Here is a 17,451-nt window from a genome sequence, read left to right as displayed (position 1 = left end):
GACTTGTGTTTTTTTTTGTCCAAGCAGACTATGTAAGTAGAGATAGATAGATAGATAGATAGATAGATAGATAGATAGATAGATAGATAGATAGATAGATAGATAGATAGATAGATAGATAGATAGATACCCAAACCAGCATTTTAGCTTACACATGATTGAATGTTCAAAATCAGCAGAACTTCCCCTCATTTCAAATGTTACCCTCAAATTTACAGCGACTGCACTTCCAAGTGCACTTGCAGTGCTTTAAAAATTGCACTTGTAGTTAGCATTTTTATATTAACATGAACGTGCGTTTTGTAAATAACCCCCATAGTCTTTTGACATGTACCTGCCTACTCACAAATAAACTCTGTTTTTTTAATCCAAAAAAAAAAATTACAATATTTTTGGAAAAAATAAATCTTTATTTTTAGTCTGTGCAAAACAAAATCAAGAGGGAGGCAACACTGGAGACACTTTTGAAGTTTGTGAAGCCTTTTGTCCCCCAGGCACACATCAAGTCAGTGGCCACCAAAATTCAGATCCTGTGTAAGCATGAAAATAGGGAGCACAACATGGTCCTAGAATCCCACAGACCAGGAACAGCAGCAGATGACATCTATGTCCCCAGACTGTGGTACTACAACAGCCTGCGTCTTCTGTCAGAGCAGACTGAAGCCAGGCAGTCACTTCCGACTCTTCCGTGTAGCCTTCCCTCCACGCTTCACTGGAGGCTGTGCCTCTGGTGGTGGACTTGTGGTAGGAGGAGGAGGAGGAGGAGGAGCAGTAGGGTCTGTGTTGTAGAGTCTGGTGGTTGGTGTTAGCTCACCCTTCAAACCCCTCTGAATACTATCAAAGAAAATAGCCTCGCACAAGTTGCGCTGTCCCTTGTCCATTTCAAGCAACTTGCTGGCCAAATAAGTAGCGTAGGCCTCTTCAGGATTGGGGGGTTTGCTAAGCAATTGGCTCGCTTGACGTATAAGCGCCAATGACTCCTCCTCTGTCTGTGTCATCCTCCTGGGCCTTTTGCTGGCTAGGCGGAGGGGAGGGACCTGACTTTCTGTCAGGCTCCTGCTGGGCCCAGCTATCTCCTGCGTGTGGCTGGTCCCGGCCTCCTCCTCCATACCACTGGTCCCAGCCTCCTCCTGGGTGAGCTCATCCTGTGTAAAAAATAAATAAATAAATAAATAAAATATGTATATATTTTGACCTCATCAATCACTGACAATTTTACAGTTCTCACTTGCAAATACATTTGTCTTGAAATCCAAAAGGCTATCATTTTGACACCATCATTTTTCCATCAGTTCACCAAGATTTTAGCCACATTTGTGGAAACTACTGTATCCTTATGTAAAAAGAAAAGGGGAACAAGTGGGACTTTAAACGAAGCATGTCGATTGAAAATAACAATGTATGAACACATGTGAATAAAATGATTTAGATTTAATTTATAATCAATAGCCACTAGGGGTTGTCCAAGATCGGAATGCATACAATAGTAGTACAGTAGTATAAATATGGATATACACTCAATGTATCTTCATAATAGTAATCCGAGAATCTAGAAGTATAGACAAATCAATGGACATACATGGATGCAGTTCATAACAGAAATGCATAAATCAAAAATCATAAAATCACATGAACGAGTGCAAACTCAATAAGACAAAAGTTGATATTATCAAGGATAAAAATAAGCTTAGGTAGGCATCCTTAGTTTGAGAACCCGACGCGTTTCTTGGCTTCTTGCCAGTCATCAGGGGTGGGATGCATGTTTTTACTAAAAAAGCAAATAAATATGACAAATGTTAATATAGGCGGAACCTCAGTTAAATAGAGAAAATATCAAATTGGTCCACTTGATTGATAAAGTGACTTACAAAATAGCCCAAAGATTGGGCAGAACTTCCAGCAATGGGAACTGTTAGAGCTGGGATAAAACCGTCTCATCCGGGGTTGAGGCAGGGTTCAGACCATCCCCCAACAATGTCAGGGGGCAGGCCAGGGGGAACCGAAACAGACATCCTCAACACAGGTCCACTAGGTACTAAATGTATATGTGTGTTACCCAAATCTGCGAAAGAGAAAAAAGAAAAGAAAAGAAGAAAAGTGTGATGGGTCACAAAAAAAAAACAAAAAAAAAAAAAAAAAAAAAAAAACCCAAAAGCAGGACACTGAGTGTTGGATTGAACGTGTTGAATGAATATAGCTGATGGCTGAAAAGTGTGTGTGAATGAGATATACATAAATGATTGGGAAATAGGAGAAGACTAAATGTGTGTTAAATAGGTGGGAATGGATGATGGGGAAGTACACAATCATCCAATTCAAATGTGTAAAAAAGTCTGTGCAGTGCTCTGAATGAAACAATGTATGTGCAAAAAGGAGAGAGGAAAAACGAAACAAAAACAAAAAAAAACATGCATAAAACTATTACCCATATGTAGAGTTAAGGAGTGATCTCTTCCTAGTGGAGCACAGTGGAGGAGTGAACTGTCTGTCTGTCCCAGCTCATATACCCCAGGCTCTGGGCGGATCCCCGCCAGCGTCATGCATGATGTCTTTTGCAGCTGTGAAAAGATGAGGGAACACTCACAGCTGAGGATAATCCATACCTCAGTGGGTGCCCCTCCATCTTAGCTGCAGCATCAGGTGGAAAGACAGAAGGAAAAGAAAAAAAAAAAAAAAAAAAAACACACAAAACAAACAATAGACTCCCACCTTGCAGTGTCTATTGACACCACTCGAGGGGCCCCTTTATGCATGGCGCCGATGCGCTGAGATCGAACCCCACCACCCCCTGTGATCCACAAAGGGAGGTAGGGAGGGAGCTGAGCGCATCGCAACCCCGAAAAAATGACTGCAACATACCCAGCAAAAACAGCCCATATGTTCAATTGATTGATAAATAAATTCCAGGAAAAACAAAAACTGGAAAAAATAATATTAAAAAAGTTCTCAATAACTGATGGAAACACATATATAAATAATTTCAAACCGCAGGTTTATAAACCCGAAACTGGGATTATAAATGAATAGGGATATACATACAGACGAATATTAACTAAGGATAAGGATAATGAGTAATTGTGCAGCATGGTCACCAAAGGAGCAGGTGTCTTCCACCCAAATTATATAGTTTAAAAGATAAGTGACCTGCTGCAGTACCTTTGGTACTGCAGCAGGTCACTTATCTTTTATACTGTATCCTTATATCTAATTTAATTTGTGATGAAATCCTAGATTTGTAAGCAATTCAAACATTGAACTTTACATCATTAATATTTGAGCAATCCAAACTTTATAAACTAAAATATACCTGGCTCCAGCTGGGCGCATCAACTTCTTCCAGGAAGGAAGGGTCTGGATCTTCCTGGGGTGGCTCAGCTGAGGTGGAGGGAAGGGTAGACGGAAGAGTGGAAAGTGACTGCCTGGCTTCTGACGGGTCATCCAGAAAACGCAGCCTGTTGTAGTACCACAGCTTAGGTACATATATCTTATCTGCTGCTGCTCCTGATGTGCGGGACTCTAGGATCTTGTTGCGCTCCCGCCTATACATGTTCCGCAGGACCTGAATTTTGGACCCCACAAACGTAATGTCTGCCTGGGGGAGTCGGGTTTTCACAAACTTCAAAAGTGTCCCCAGTGTTTTCCTCCGGGCAGGACGGTTTGAATATAGTGGGTGCTTGGCATCCCACAGGTTCCTGTGCATCTCAAACAGCTCGATGAATTTTGACAGGAATGCCTCCTCCCTAAAGGGGTCCGGACTGTACTTTTGCATTTTTAGGTCTGAAAAAAAAAAAAAAAAAAAAAAAAAAACATAAATACTAATGTCAGACCAAACGCACACTATTTATATTGTGACAATGTAGGCGAGACACACACTACACCCACCCACACTACCCCCACACACACACACTACCCCCCCCCACACACACCCACACTACCACACACACTACCCCCCCACACACCCACCCCCACCCCCACCCCCACACACACCCACACACACCCACACACACCCACACTACCACACACACTACCCCCCCCCCCCCCACACACCCACCCCCACACACACACACACCCACACAAAACACCAACCCCACTCAATCACCAACCCACATTAAAATCAACTAACCATCCACAAGGTAAAATCCCACTATATACATTCCTAACGCAGGCCTAAAACCCTAAAAATAAAAAAATCACCATCTTACCGTCATGTGTATCACTCGCTGCTTCCGTTCGGAAAAACGTACGTCCTCGCGGTAACGCTTTATATACAGCGCATGCGTCAAGCTCATGCGCACACAGGTGGTCATTGTCAGTTAGTTCACCACTCAACCCCTCATGGATGGTTGTAAAAATTAGTTTCTCAAATTTCCGCAGGTTGGCCCTCCTCCATTTGCTGTAAATTGGAGGCTATGTAGAAGCCATAGGCCTCTACAGCATTGAGGGGGGATTTCAGGGCCTCATTAGCCTCCTTGATGAGGGCCAGTGCTGCCTCCTCTGTTTTAGTACCCTTCCTGGGCCTTTTGTATGGAAGGCAGAGGGGAGGCACCTGAGACTGGGTGCATACACCTGGTCTGCTGCTGCTCCTAACCTCAGGGATTGCTGGGCCTTCTGATACTTCTTCCTATAGGTGCTTCTCAAGCTACCAATTTTTGTTTCCAGAGACCTCATGTCTGCATTGGGGGCCCGGGTCTTTACAAATTCAAGCAGCTTCTCCAGCGTTGCCTTCCTAGCTGCTTTATTGTGATATAACGGGTTTTTCACCTCCCATAAATTGCGCATAACACAATATTTATCCAGGAATTCGCCCAAGGAATTCTTGGTCTTTCCTACGTAAACGTAGATGTTGAGCAAAGGGGATGCTTCTAACCAGTGGCAATGGGTGTAGACTATGGGCATGAAGTAGCGTGCTGCCAGCACTGTGCTTTCTATATAGATCTGTATTGATGTATCCATCTGTGCCTAGCTAGAGGTTTAGGTGTGTTAGAATAATAGAATAGAATGAGAGAATTTCAAGTTATATCGGTTGATACTGAATTGTTCTAAAAAAACATAGCTCTTTTTCAGTGCTAGTCCAGATAACCAATAGGTCGTCTATATATATATCTAAACCAATATAAGATTAAAGAAAGCCACGGGGTAAAAATCTCACTGGAGAAGACCTCTCTCTCCCACCCACCCAGATATCCTCATATTTTCAAATTCCCTAGAGAGCCACCACACAGATGTCTGTCATGTGCTTCAGAGGCTGAGAAAAAAGAAACTGTATTGTAAACTGGAGAAGTGCGAGTGCCATCGTGAACAGGTTAAATTCTTGGGTTATGTAATTTCCACTGCTGAATTTTTGATGGACCCAGAGAAACCTTCAGCAGTCCTACAGTGGCACTAACACGTGGGTTTACGTCCATTACAACGTTTTTTTGGCTTTGCTAAGTATTATTAGATGTTTATTCGTAACTTCTCATCTCTGGTCAAACCCCTGACTGATATGACCAGAAAGGACAGTAACCCACAGAATTGGTCTCCGTATTCCATTAATTCCTTTGAGAGTCTCAAGGCAGCTTTTGTTTCAGCTCCTGTTTTGGCAAATCCTGATCCTACATTACCCTTTATCCTTGAGGTTGATGCATCTGAGACTGGAGTTGGCGCCCTTCTGTCTCAACGACTAACTAGCTAATAAAGGGACTGAAGGATATTAGTTATGAAGAAAGGTTGTGAGCACTGAACTTATTCTCTCTGGCGAGTAAAGGATGAGCCAAACACCCACCGGTTCGGTTCGCACCAGAACCTGCCAACAGACCTAAACTTTGTGTGAACTTTAGAACCCTATTAAAGTACGTATGGGTGACCCCGCCCCCCTCTGATGTAACGCAGGTTTCTGTTACATCAGAGGGGGGCGGGGTCACCCAAGTCATTGGGGAAGCCAGGTTTTCCCACTTGCGTCAGAGGGGGGCAGGGTCAGGTGACGGGTGGCCCCGTCCTCAAAATATAAGAAATGTCAGGCTGCCAGGATCCCCGCAACGTCCCTGCCAGAGGAGACAGAGGATGGATGGACTGCGCTGCGCTGGAGGGAGAGATCTACCGTTGCTGGATCAGATCAGCCATCGATGGACCCCGGAGAGATGATCATCCGTCGCTGGATAGCAAGAGTGGTTTACCACTGCTGGAATCTTTTTTTTTTTTTTTTTTTTTTTTAATAAAGGACTTTTTCAACGGTGTGTGTGTCTTTTTAAACATTCTTTTACACTTTCTTTGTGAAATGACATTTCAAACGGGGGGGCGGGATCTGGGGGTCCCCTTGTTAAAGGGGGCTTCCATATTCTGATAAGCCCCCTGCCCGCAGACCCCCACAACCACCGGCCAGGGTTGTGGGGATGAGGCCCTTGTCCTCATCAACATGGAGACAAGGTGCTTTGAGGGGTCACAGACCCCAAAGCATCCTCCCAATGTTGAGAGCATGTGGCCTGGTACGGTTCAGGAGGGGGGGGGGGCGCTCTCTTGTCCCCCCCTCTTTTTCTGCGGCCTGCCAGGTTGCATGCTCGGATAAAGGGTCTGGTATGGCTTTTTAGGGGGAACTCCACGCCATTTTTTTTTAATTAGGCATGGAGTTCCCCTTAAAATCCATACCAGACCTGAAGTGAATATTACAAGGAATATTACAAGGAATATTACACTTTTATTGTTTCACTTTAAGCATTATTAAAATCACTGCTCCCGAAAAAAAATGGCCTTTTTTAAAACTTTTTTTTTGCATTGATACATGTCCCCTGGGGCAGGACCCAGGTCCCCAAACACTTTTTAGGGCAATAACTTGCATTTTAGATTTCTCCCATAGACTTGCACAGGGTGTTCCGTGGCTTTTCGAATTTGCCGCAAACACCCTAAATTGTTCAAAGTTCGCCGAACAGGCGAATAGGCAATGTTCGACTCGAACTCGAAGCTCATCCCTACTGGAGAGGAGACGCTTGAGAGGGGATCTGATTTAAATTTACAAATACCATACTGGTGGTGACCCCTCAATAGGGATAAAACTTTGCAGCGGAAGGGAATGGCACAGTAGTGTAGTGGTTGGCACTCTCGCCTGGCAGTGAAAAGGGTCACTGGTTCCAATCTCAACCATGACACTACCTGCTTGGAGTTTGCATGTTCTCCCTGTGCCTGCATGGGTTTCCTCCGGGTACTCTGGTTTCCTCCTCCACTCCAAAGACATGCAGGTAGGTTAATTGGCTTCTGTCCAAAATTGGCCCTATATAAATGGGGACCTTGGATTGTAGGCTCCTTGAGGGTAGGGACCAATGTGAGTGTGCAATGTACAGGGATAGGGACAATTTTAGACACTCCCTCAGGTTGAACTGGATGGACTGGTGTCTTTATTCACCCTTACTAACTATGTAACTATGAAATATACTAAGACACGTGGCCACTCATTAAAATTAGCAGAAAAGAGGTTTAACCTAAAACTGTGTAGAGGGTTCTTCACTGTAAGAGCGGCAAGGATGTGGGATATCCTTCCACAGGCGGTGGTTTCAGCGGGCAGCATCGATAGTTTCAAAAAACTATTAGATGAGCACCTGAACAATATACATTAATTACCAGCACTCTTCATTCCACAGTGACTTTCCTGATGATCATATCCTGCTGATCAATCAGCCTGCTGGCTATCTAAGCTGCTTGGATCAGATCTCCCTTGCCTTTGCCTTGGTCAGCATTTCCGTTTACTCTCTATGTTTTCCTGTAAAGTATTTTGCCTGGCTGACTTCCCTTTTGGTACCTGATCCTGTTTGCTGCTCCTGTCTATACTGATCTCTGGATTCCTGTTTTTCTGGCATGTTCTGACTACCAGCTCTGATTACCATACCCTGGCTATGTTTTTCCTTTTCTTTTTTTCTGATTTTAGTTTTAAAAGGTAAAATACAATTTGCACTTATGTTTTGACTACGTTTACACTGTTTGTCTGTCTCAGTCTGATTCATGGGAAACATCCCAAAAAGTATTATTCAAGGAGGATAAATCAGATACAACTAAATTTCTTAATATCCACAGTTATAAATATAGAAAATATTACTATCTTTACCCACCTCCACCACATAAAAATTAAAATTAAGACAGAGGTCTTAATAAGACACAGGTGGCCACCACAACCAATCATACAGAACTCTCATTCATCCCATACATTTGAAATATTCAAAAAGATCTCTCAAAGTTCATACTTACATTTTGATCAGAAAAAATACTGGTTCAGAAAAGGGGGGAAAATTTTGAGATGAAAACATATATATGTATATAGTTCATTTGAGAGTTTGCACATGCCTTATATAATGTTTATCATTCTCCACTTAGAAATCATTTCATAGAGGCTCTGCATAAGTGTATTAAATGACTATCAGGAGGATGAATCTTGAATCACAGACTTATAGATGTAAAGGTGACAATGGTTAAGGAAACAAATGGTTTAAATTCTGAATAGACATCCCCATCATATGTAAGTGCAGATACAACTCACCGTTTGACGTCTCATTCCATGTCGTTGCTAATTTTTATTTTAAGTCCATCTACATGACCCACTTGCCTTAGCAAAAAAGCATAGAGCCAAGTCATAGATATAGATTCAGCCAAGTCCCCTTCGCAGAGCGTACGTTGTATTCCTCTAGTTTAGTTGCCGTATAGCAGAGTTTTCAGAGAGGCATCTACAGGTTATACAAATGGTACAGCATTGTCTGTTCCGGCTTCCCAGCAGGCACTGGGACCATAAACTCACAGAGACTGGGATGAATGGATTTAGTCTGTTGTGTGGGTAGAAACACCTGTGCTCACACCACAGGAAGCATGATGATTTCTTGATTACATATTTCACTTGTAACCAAGCTTCCTCAGAGCTTGCACAGTGATTCAAAGTGTGTCCTTAAAGTGGTTGTAAACCCTTACAAACCACTTTGACTTACAGGTAAGCCTAGATTAAGGCTTACCTGTAGGTCCAAGAAATATCTCCTAAACCTATACGGTTTAGGAGATATTTACAAAAAGAGAGCCACCGCTGTCTATGACGCATGCGCCGTAGACAGCACTGGGCAGGCCGCAGATCGTGGCGATATGCCGCCAGTGTCGGCTCCCGTGCGCATGCGCGGGAGTGACGTCATCGCTGCTCCGGTGAATCGCAGCGAGACCCGGAAGTCACTCCAGGATCCATGGCAGCGGCGGACATGAAGACGGAGGACCGCTTCGGGGGCTTCGTTCTCAGGTAAGTTATTCATAATGAGCTAGTATGCTATGCATACTAGCTCATTATGTCTTTGCCTTTCAGGTTGCTTTTTTTATTTTATTTTTTCAACTGCCTTTACTTCCTCTTTAAGTATTCACATTGTTAATTGAGATAATTTGTAAACATCTGTGACACCTCAAGCACACTGCAGCCAATTAGACCATCAATCTTACAAAATACAAATATAATATCTACCCTGGGCAGTCCCTCATTGCCAACACAGTAACAAACTAAATAGATCAACTTCATATTTAAGTAAATCTAAGGAATATATATATCTATATGTATAATGATACACACATCATAGGTAAACAGCTGCTGATATACACCAAGGAAGGCAGAGTAAGACCAAAAGAAAACCAAAACAAGGAAAAATAAAAGTAAAAGAAGAGAAGTCACATTTCTTGTTTATATTGACAGTAAGGATGGAAACATGGAGAGACAGCGATAATTGATATTCAATTACTGTTCTAAAAATACTGATAAGTTACATTCATTATTCAACCCAAAGGTTACATACTATTTAAATTGAATATCCACACCTTCTCCTTTTGATATAAAATCCTATCAAAATCCCCTTTCCTTGAGGGTAAGTTAAGTCTATAGATTCCTTTACATTTGAGGCCCATTGGCTCACCTCCATAGACCTTCAGAAAATGCAGCGAAAGGGGACGTTCATCATCCTCCTTAATTATGCTTTGAACATGTTAACTCACTCAGTCTTTTTGTCTTGCCCACGTAGATCATCCCACATGGGCAAGTTAGCATATAAATCACACGATCTGTAGAACAATTGATGAAGTTGTTAATTTTATAATGTTTGCTCCCATCAGAGTTAGTGAACGTGTCTGTTTTGTCTGCAGATATTACATCTGCCGCATGGATACATACCTTTTAAGGGAGGGAGGTCTGTAAGCCAATTCTGCTTTTTTGGTCTTTGTTATTGCGAATGAACCAAACTATCTTTGAGATTTGGGGCTCTTCTGGGCATCAGCAGGGGCCGATCACCAACAATACCACCAAGTATGGGTGCCTCCGCTAGGATATGCCAATTATGACAGTGAATGTTTTTGATTTGCTCCCCCTCTGCTCCATACCTGGTGATTATCCTGATTGGATTTTGTTTACAAATTTCTCGGGCTCCCCCACTGACATCGGCCAGAAGGTCCCCTTTATCCGTTTGGAGGGCTCTTTTCTTAGCCTTTCTAATAGTGGCATGTGAATATCCTCTGTCATGGAACCTCACATAAAGTTCATGCATTTCATTTTTGAAATCATCCTCGTCTAAGCAGTTCCTCCTAATATGGAGGAATTGTCCAGTTGGGATCCCCTGTATGAGCGACCTCGGATGATGACTAGAGGCCAATAGTAAGGTGTTCGCCGCAGTTTCCTTCCTAATTGTTTTAGATAGAAGTGTATCCTCTTTAACATGGAAGGTAAGATCCAAAAACGGTAGAATTTCAGAATCAAAAGAATAAGTCAAACTAATGTTCCTGTTATTACTAATCAACTCATCAATAAATGCAGCCAACTGTGTTTTTCTTATATGCCTGTTTATTCAGAGGATTACCACCCGACTGCATTTGTTAATAGCTACCGGCTGACAGCATTAACAGAATTGAATTGGGTAAGTAGTTTTGTTAAGCCTTGTCAAAACCCATCCAATCTGGACTAAATTGGATGAGTCTGTGTGTCCCCCCTTTTTCTTTCCATTTAAGCTGTATGGGATTATACTTCCCTTCTGGACACCGGCTCTCCAGCCCCACATACACCCATTCCTCCAGCTCATCTTTTTTAATGGTAGTTTAGCATTTCTAAGGGTAATCCCACGTTGTCATAAATGTGTTGAAAACATATATTGTTGGTTTTACAGCTGACCCCTTCAATTTATAGGTAACCATTACCCTCTCGGATCAATATTATAAAGGGGAATATGCGAGTTATGGCATATCTCCTAGATGAGGAAATTGATTTGGAAATACAGTCAGAATTTTCTCACGATCCACCAATAAGTGATGAAGGTGATGATCGCTTGAAGAAGCTTTTAAAAAATCATAAAAAATTTACTATAAAATTACTGAACAGGAAATGGGAGATCTCGTCGCTTTAATCACACATTGAACATAAAGTGATCCCGAGAGGTTACTCCTGGGGTTACTCATGCGGGTCACCTACATACACCACGATTCCTTGATCTGTGGAAAGCAAGTTGCCTAAAATGGGGGTTAGATATTTTACAAATGATAGTTGATAGATAGTTGATAGATGTAGAACAATTACAGCTTGAGGAAATTAAAAATAAAATAGATAATAGTGTACGGCTATTGGAACAATTTAAAAATGACCCGAATTTTTAAAAGGACAATTATCTTTTAAAAAAAGGAAGTGGAGAAGGTACAGAGGACTTTAAAGATTAGTAAACAGGAAAAATTTAAACAAAATTTATTGGATTGAGAACGTGTGGATATTTTTGATCCTACTGTTCCCAGAGGTAGAAGTAGGTCATGTAAAGGTAGAAGAAATAAATCTAATACAGCCTGTGACGCCCATTCATCTACGGACAGTGATTCAGAACATCATGAAAAATCTGTAATTGTTTTAGAGAAGGGAGAGAACAGTGGAAACGACCCTTTCCCCAAAAAAAGCAAACACAAGCCAATACTCCGGGGGGGGGGATCAATTCTCAAGACCCAAGCTACAAACCAAGTAAGAGAAAGGGACAAAAGCAGAAATCAAAGAGAACTCAGATCAAGACCGAGGAGAACCTAGTAGAGGATTTACAAAGGTCCAGTGGAAACATAGCTGCTAATTTTAATTGAGATATGAAGGTGGTTAATTTAACTCACTTTCCTCTCAATCAGCATCATATATTTTTACTCATAGCTGAGTAAGCACTACTGCTAGTGCGAAACGTCAGCCTTTTTTTGTCTGCTGTGTTCGCTGCGATTTTTTGATGTGATTTTTTTAAATAAAGAAAGGCGTTTTTTGTGTGGCAGTCCAGAGTCTATTTTCGCTTGTTGCTATTGGCAATTGCCTGCACCTGTGGCATGTGTGTCTCTGGAGCGGTGAGATCTCTTTCTTTTTATATTACAATTTTGAGAAAGTAGAACTAGACAAACGCAGTAAAGAAGAGCGTGAAGCACTGGATGCCTTGGTCGCTCTTCTGCGGGAAAACCCAGATTTTGATTTGGATACAGAATCTTCTACTCTATCACAAACTGGCCCCCGCTTATCCAATCTGCACATTAGATCTTTAAAAATGCCTCCACTTTCTAAGCATAAATGGATCAGTCTCTTTTTACAACAGTTTAAAAGGGCTCTATCCAAAGTGGATTGAAAGTGGGGGGGAAGGGATAGACAATTTAACTAAAGAAGAAAGGAAGGCACTTAAGGAATTGGAGGAGGCCACCGACATTATCATCAAAGGTAATGACAAGGGTGACAACACTGTCTTGTTGTCACAGAGTAGGATAAAACCACATATCAAATACTCTACTCCAATCCCTTTCCATGAATTGTAGCGAATCTTAATTACAAATTGAATTTGGCTTTGGAAGAACATCTCATTACACGTAAGGAATCTGGGTATCTAAGTGTTCGGGAGCTTAACATCCCAACCTTTTACACAATTTCAAAGCTTCATAAGTCTGTTACCAACCACCAGGAAGGCCATAAAGGGTCCCTTGGAAAGGATTGGCAAATACACGGATGCACTGATTAAGGAATTGGTGTATAAACTTCCTTCCTTTGTGCAGGATACACGTAATGTGTTACGTAAACTTGACACTGTTTCTTTGATCCTGGGTGCCCTATTAGTGGGGATTGATGTAGAATCTTTATATACCTCGATCCCAAACAACTGGGGCCTAAAAGCAGCCCATCACTTCCTTCAGAAAAAAATTCCCTTTCTTGCCTCACAAAATGAATTAATTGTGGACATCTTGGAATTCATGCTTGAACATAACTGTTTCCAGTTTCTTGGCATTAATTACCAGCATATTAGGGGTACATTCACGGGTGCCCCATGGGCCCCCTCCTACGCATGCCTGCACCTGGGGCTATGGGAAAAAGATCTGGTTTACACCTTGTCGATGTACCTCGGCCACTGTCACTTGTGGCTGAGGTACATCGACGATGTGTTTATGGTCTGGGGGGACACCCCAGGAGTTGGCTGTGTTTATTGATGAGTTGAATAGTAATAACAGGAACATTAGGTTTACTTATTCTTTTGATTCTGAAGTTCTACGGTTTTTGGATGTTACCATCTATATTAAAGAGGATAGACTTCTAATTAAATCATTTAGGAAGGAAACTGTTGGCGAACACCTTACTATTGGCCTCTAGTCATCACCTGAGGTCACTCATATAGGGGATCCCAACTGGGCAGTTCCATCGTATTAGGAGGAACTACTCAGACAAGGATGATTTAAAAAATGAAATGCATGAACTTTATGGGAGGTTCCGTGACAGAGGATATTCACATGCCACTATCAGAAAGGCTAAGAGAAGAGCCCTCCAAATGGATAGAGGGGACCCGAGAAATTTGTAAACAAAATCCAATCAGGATAATCACCAGGTCTGAGCACAGTGGGAGCAGATCAAAAACATTCTCTGTCATCATGGACATATTCTAGCATATCCTAGCGGAGGCACCCATACACCTGTTTGATATATCATATAAATTTTAGGGCGGCACAGTGGTGTAGTGGTTAGCACTCTCACCTAGCAGTAAAAGGGTTGCTGGTTTGAATCCCAACCACGACACTACCTGCCTGGAGTTTGCATGTTCTCCCTGTGCCTGCGTGGGTTTTCTCCGGGTACTCCGGTTTCCTCCCATACTCCAAAGACATGCTGGTAGGTTACTTGGCTTCTGTCAAAAATTGTCCCTTGTATATGAATGGGGACCTTGGATTCTGGGCTCCTTGAGGGTCTAGCGACCAATGTGAGTGTGTAATGTACAGGGAGAGGGACAATTGTAGACACTCACTCAGTTTGAAGTGAATGGACTGGTGTCTTTATTAAACCTTACTATGTAACTATGTTACTATGTAACTTGGTGGTATTGTCGGTGATCGGCCCCTGCGGACGACCAGAAGAGCCCCAAATCTGAAAGATAGTTGGGTTCGGAATATCAAAGAAACAAAAGCAGAATTGGCTTACTGACCTCCCTCCCTTAAAGGGTATGTATCCATGCGGCAGATGTAATATCTGCAAGCATGTAGACAAAACAGACACCTTCACTAACTCTGATGGCAGAAAACATTATAAAATTAACAACTTCATCAATTGTTCCACAGATCGTGTGATTTATATGCTAACTTGCCCATGTGGGATGATCTACGTGGGGAAGACAAAAATACAGCTTAAAATCAGAGTGAGTGAACATGTTGAAAGCATAATTAAGAACGACGATGAACGTCCCCTTTTGCTGCATTTTCTGAAGGGCCATGGAGGTGAGCCAATGGGCCTCAAACGTAAAGGAATCTATAGGCTTAACTTACCCTTGAGGAGAGGGGATTTTGATAGGATTTTATGTCAAAAGGAGAAGATGTGGATATTCAATATAAATTGTAAGCAACACTTTGGGTTGAAAAATGAAAGTAACTTATCAGTATTTTTAGAACAGTAATGGAATATCAATTATCGCTGTCTCTCCATGTTTCCATCCTAACTGTCAATATAAACAAGAAATGTGACTTCTCCTTTACTTTTATTTTTCCTTGTTTTGGTTTTCTTTTGGTCTTTTTGTCTTACTCTTCCTTCCTTGGTGTATATCGGCAGCTGTTTACCTATGATGTGTGTATCATTATACATATAGATATATATTCTTTAGATTTACTTAAATATGAAGTTGATCAATTTAGTTTGTTACTTTGTTACACGGTGTTGGCAATGAGGGACTGCCCAGGGTAGATGTTATGTTTGTATTTTGTAAGATTGATGGTCTAATAGGCTGCAGTGTGCTTGAGGTGTCAGGCATGTTTACAAATGATCTCAATTAACAATGTGAATAATTAAGGACACACTTTGAATCACTGCACATGCTCTGAGGAAGCTTGGTTACAAGCGAAACACGTAAGCAAGAAATCATCATGCTTCATGTGGTGTGAGCACAGGTGTTTCCACCCACACAACGGACTAACTCCATTCATCCCAGTCTCTGTGAGTTTATGGTCCAAGTACCTGCTGGGAAGCCGGGACATACAATGCTGTACCATTTGCATAAACTGTAGATGCCTCTCTGAAAACTCTGCTATACGGCAACTGAACTAGAGGAATACAACGTACACTCTGCGAAGCAAGGACTTGGCTGAATCTATATATATGACTTGGCTCTATGCTTTATTACTGAGGCAAGTGGGTCATGTAGACAGACTTAAAATAAAAAGGAGCAAAGACATGGAATGAGATATCAAACGGTGAGCTGTATCTGCCCTTACAAATGATGGGGATGTCTATTCAGAATTTAAACCATTTGTTTCCTTAACCATTGTCACCTTTACGTCTATATGTCCGTGATTCAAGATTTATCCTCCTGATAGTCATTTAATACACGTATGCAGAGCCTCTATGAAATTATTTCTATCATCTTGTTGTTTTAACTTCTAAGTGGAGAATGATAAACATTATATAAGGCAAATGCACTTTATTTAAATGGAACAAATGAACTCTAATATTTTCTAGATTTATAATTGTGGATAGTCAATAAATACATTTACTGTAGTTGTATCTGGTTTATCCTCCTTGAAGAATACTTTTTGGGAATTTTCCCATGTTTTTTATATGCCTGTTTATTCAGAGGATTGCCACCCTGGAGGCATTGACTGAATTTTTTAATAGCTGACGGCATTAACAGATTGCCGAATTGGGTAGGCAGCTTTGTTAAGCTTTGTCAAAACCCATCCAATCTGGACTAAATTGGATGAGCCTGTGTGTCCCCCCTTTTTATTTTTATTTTCAGTTTGATTCATAGTTTCTGATAGGATAGCTATTGGTTGGCAACCCTCCTTGACCACCGTTACAAGGGGAAAGTCTCAGAACTCATCCCATCCCCACGGAGAGTGCAGAAGATGAAATCTCTTGAGGTCATCCTAAAGAGGAGTTTATCTAACGCTTTTTCCAACTCTGGTAGGTTACAGTGCCGTGGAAAATGAAGTTTAGTGACTTCTGTTGGTCAAGAGAGGAGCAGTGGAGCTGACAGCCACCTGTGATGCATTTCACAAATTTTTTTAGTCCTCACTGCCCAGGGCTGTCAGCTTCCACATCCAGCCTAGCATTGTGGGTGATTTTATCTGGAAGAATTTTTTTGTGTAGATTTCATGGGCACAATTGACATCCAAAGACCAATTTTTCCACACCTGTTTGACATATCATTTAAATTTTTGACAGCAAGGCCAATTCTTGCTTTCATCAAGAGTTCTGCTATAGGGTTATGGTGTGAAGGTGCCATGGACACCCAAAGACCACTTTTTCTGCACCTGTTTGAAAGGTGCATATCATTTAAATTTTGACAGCAGGGCCAAATCTTGCTTTCATCAAGAGTACCTCAATAGGGTTCCTGTGTAAAGGAACCACCGACACCCAAAGACCAATTTTTCCGTACCTGTTACTTTTATCCAAAGTCTGTGGAAGAAACACCAGAATTTATTCAAATAATCTCTAATCTTGTTCCCATTACACAACATTGTGGTCTCATCATACTGACTGGCTCCGCAAGCCGTTGCTTACAAAATAAAGAAAACTTGCAGGTAAAATGTAATTTTTGTGGGCTTTATAAATGCAATTATTGCTGTAGCAGCTTTTATACACAGTACAGATATGGCATTTTACAAGTAGACTAAGGGGACCCCCCTCCCCCCAGGCACTATATTAAAAGGAAGTTCTCATTTTTATGCTTTCACTTTAAGCATCAATAAATCACTTCACATTTAAAAATGATGTTTTTTATAAACTTTTATTTATTGATACATGTCCATCAGGGCAGAACCCACACTGCCATAAGCATTGTATGCCCAATTGCTTGCATATAAGCCTTCAAAATGGGCACTTTTGATTTTTCCAGTTCGGGTGTCTTAGACTTCAATGGGGTTCGTTATTTTGTTCCAAACTTTCGCAATGTTCAAAAGTTCTGGTGTGAACCAAACAGGGGGTTGTTTGGCCCATCCCCTGTGTCTTTATTTAAAGCGGGAGTCTGC

General features: G+C 41.6%; 1 long non-coding RNA gene across 1 annotated transcript; it reads right to left on the bottom strand.

The window, feature by feature from the left end:
- Positions 1–1,416: 1,416 nt before the first annotated feature.
- LOC143934892 (uncharacterized) lies at positions 1,417–2,646 on the bottom strand. Its single transcript, XR_013263419.1, has 2 exons — positions 1,869–2,646; positions 1,417–1,768 (listed from the first exon to the last, which is right to left on the bottom strand). It is a non-coding gene; the product is annotated as an uncharacterized LOC143934892 (long non-coding RNA).
- Between the last annotated feature and the right edge of the window lie 14,805 nt (positions 2,647–17,451).

The sequence above is a fragment of the Lithobates pipiens genome, unplaced genomic scaffold (assembly GCF_037356315.1).
Source record: "Lithobates pipiens isolate NorthernLeopardFrog02 unplaced genomic scaffold, aLitPip1_a1.2 Scaffold_28, whole genome shotgun sequence".
In the NCBI taxonomy this organism is placed as follows: domain Eukaryota; kingdom Metazoa; phylum Chordata; class Amphibia; order Anura; family Ranidae; genus Lithobates; species Lithobates pipiens.
Note: the sequence above shows the minus strand (reverse complement) of the source record. Positions and strands in the feature narration are given on the sequence as shown.